At 45.3% G+C, this 3,265-nt stretch overlaps 1 pseudogene; it reads left to right on the forward strand.

Annotated features, from left to right (window-relative positions):
- The first annotated feature begins 1,446 nt into the window (after positions 1 to 1,446).
- On the forward strand, positions 1,447 to 2,677 carry LOC109468126 (annotated as a pseudogene).
- The last annotated feature ends 588 nt before the right edge of the window (positions 2,678 to 3,265 follow it).

The raw sequence follows: 3,265 nt of genomic DNA on the forward strand, positions 1-3,265 counted from the left end.
TTTTCAAACATCATGTACACTTCTGGTAATCATGGGGAAACGGTTCCAGGATGCAGGTCTGAGGGATATCGATCTTGCAATTGAGTCCGGCGTGGTAGCAGAGAGTTTAGTATCTGGAGTAATGGACGGACGCAGGTACAACAGAGCAGTGCGGTTTCACAAACTGATGTTTGCTCAGGCTTGCGTGGTCAGGATTTCTGTCATGGATTCATCATAATCATACTGAGAATGTCGCTGACCTTGAAGAAGCAATGGAAGCCATCAACACTCTCTCCGATGATGTATGACAACAAGCTTTACAAGGCATCCTGCAGCCAACAACACATACCAGAATCATGTGATTGTTTGATAAGTATGTCACCACCCTCCGAAGTGGGAACAGCCGCCTCACACAGTATTGGATGACATACATCGACCTTGTGGAAATTTTGCTGGGACTCCTTCGAGCAACAAGGGAGGGTAATTGGCTTCTACACCTTGTCTCAATCCGCCAGCTCATCCCCTGATGTTTTGCCGACGACAGGGTGAACTAGGCAAGGTACCTGTCATACTACTATGCACAGATGTCCAGAATGCAAACACAACACCCAGACGTGTATGCAGAGTTTATGAGAGGGCGCTTTTCTGTTCAGCTTGGTCCCAGAAACCCCTTTGGACGTATCCCTGTAGATCAGACGATCGAGAAGACCGTGAATAAAGACACCCAAACTGCTGGAGGGACGAAGGGGTTCAGCCTTAACCACTCGGCCATATCAAAGTTTCTACTTGAAACAGCTGAGGGATATGACGAGTGGTGCCATGAGCGCTAATTTCTGCCATAAAGACTTACAAGGCACACGCATTAAAAGAGACGAAGCAGATGTCAAGTCGTTGGTTGATCTAATGGAGAACAACTGTATCAACCCAATGTCTCCAGAAGAGCCCGACCTTGTCAGCTTATCCATAGGCAACGGGGCACCTTCAGAGATTGTGAAGGATATTTCGGAAGCCCAACAAATGGGTGAAGCTACCTAACTCTCCTTCCGAACGAATCGCCTGGAGCAGGACCTACCAGAGGAAAAGTTCCACAACAAGCTGACAAAACTGAAGCTGAAGACATTTTCTGATGTGGGCACAAAGAAAATGAAAGCAAGAGGCAACACAAAAGAAATCATTCTGTAGGCAGACAGGAACCTGTTCCGGCAAATCATCCTCATTTCAGAGAAAAGGCAGCTCCGCATCCAAGACGTCCTGGCACATCCTCTGTGCCCCCTCCCATGGCCACTCGCAAATCCCGATGGCACGCTGCGCAAGACCAACAAAGCTTCCCTTGCAAGAGAGCTAGAGAGTCGTGTTTTACCAGCAGAAGGGTTTCCAGCCCCATCGACATGCCTGATTGATGGTTTGAGCATTATCCAGAAGATCAATGGCAATGGCATAACATTTTCTAGGATAGCAAATGCCACAATGGCTATGGTTCTAAAGGAGGGCCTGAACAGTCACAGAATCGATGTTGTATTTGACGTGTACAGGGACCAGTCAATCAAAAATGCTGAGAGGTGAAATCGTGGGTCCAGTACAGCCTTACAGTACAAAACCATAACAGGTAGACAAGACATAAGATCACACAATGGCGGAAATTCTTGTATAGTTCCACAAACAAGTCATCCCTGATAAAGTTCGTGGTAGAAGCGTGGAAACAGCCGTCTTATCGAGAGAAGCTAGAGGGCAAGGCTCTGTACGCTACAACTGAGGACGCATGCTTTAGGTTCACAAAATGTGAAGTGGCGGAAGTAGAGGAACTGCACTGCTCCCATGAGGAGGCCGATACGGGGCGGCTGTTACATGCCAACCACGCCGCTAGGTCATCAAATGCAGTTATCATCAACGCAGAAGATACCGATGTTATGGTCATCGCCCTCTCCGTCGCCAAACAGATTCCATGCAAGGTGTACCAGAAGTGCGGTACAAAGACCAGAACACGGTACATTGATATCGACAACCTGGCAGACACGTTAGGAGAAGGGGTCTGCACAGCTTTGCCTGGACTACATGCATTCACAGGTGGGTTCCGGCATTTACTTACCATGCCAATTTAAGGTTTAATTTCATTTCCTCATTCTCGTAAAGAATGTCTTTACACATTGTCAGGTACATGTTACGAATTAATGATTTGAAACCAATACGCATGCACACCAAACGCATTCATACGACATATTCCGACATCAACATATTCCTTGAAATTAATTTTGCTAAACAAACAGTTAAATAGACACACATCAATGAAACTGATAGTGATGAGTGGTTATCCCACTATATGTTGTTTTACAGGATATGATACTGTCAGGCAGTGTCAGCGCTTTTTCCGGGCGTGGGAAGCTAGGCGCTTTGAAACTCGTGTCGAAGAATGAGGAACACCGAAATGCCTTTCAGCAACTGGGGTAGAGCTGGATGGTGTCTCCTGACAGCGAGCTCTTTGATAAGATCCAACGCTTCACCTGTGAAATGTGTGTGCCTTCGACCCCTGTAACCGACGTAAACGAGATGCGACATCACCTGTTCCTAGCAAATAAAGGCAATGTTGAGTCAAGCGCCCTGCCACCCTGCCAAACTTCCCTACATCTACAGCGGGCCAACTACCAGGCCGGCGTATGGAGGCGTTGTCTTCAGAACAACCCGCTGGTACCAATCCCAGTAGAGTCTGGGTGGGAGATGGATGAAGATGACAACATCTCCATCACATGGCTACAGTCACCCTCTGCACCTGCTGCCTTACTGGAGCTGCTGACATGTAATTGCTCACTATCCTGTACCCTACCTACATGCACTTGTCTGGCCAACGGATTGAGATGCACAAACATGTGTAAACTGAAAGATTGCTGCAACAGGAAAGATGAAGAAACAGAAGAGTACCTGAACGTTGAGCAAACCTGTAGTGATACTGATGACACATATGATTCTGATGAGGATTAGATGACAATGTACATTTTGTAAATACTCAATCCATATAGATATTTAATTTTTTCAAATTTGTGCAGCATTTTCATTACATTTTATGACTAACTTAATGACATGCTACGAAGTAGATTTAAGTACTGTTCTGTCATTTAAAACCAATCACAACTACTGCAAAATATAGTAGTACGTGCCGTTATTTTGATTTTTTTAGTTTTTGTTAAGGACTGTGATCTATGTAAATTTTATCAGTCTTGGGGAGTAAAAGTAGTGAAAACTTGATCAAGTTCAACAGCAGTGGAGTATTATTGTATAAATGAAACTTAATACG

The sequence above is a fragment of the Branchiostoma belcheri genome, unplaced genomic scaffold (assembly GCF_001625305.1).
Source record: "Branchiostoma belcheri isolate BF01 breed outbred unplaced genomic scaffold, Haploidv18h27 scaffold192, whole genome shotgun sequence".
NCBI lineage: Eukaryota > Metazoa > Chordata > Leptocardii > Amphioxiformes > Branchiostomatidae > Branchiostoma > Branchiostoma belcheri.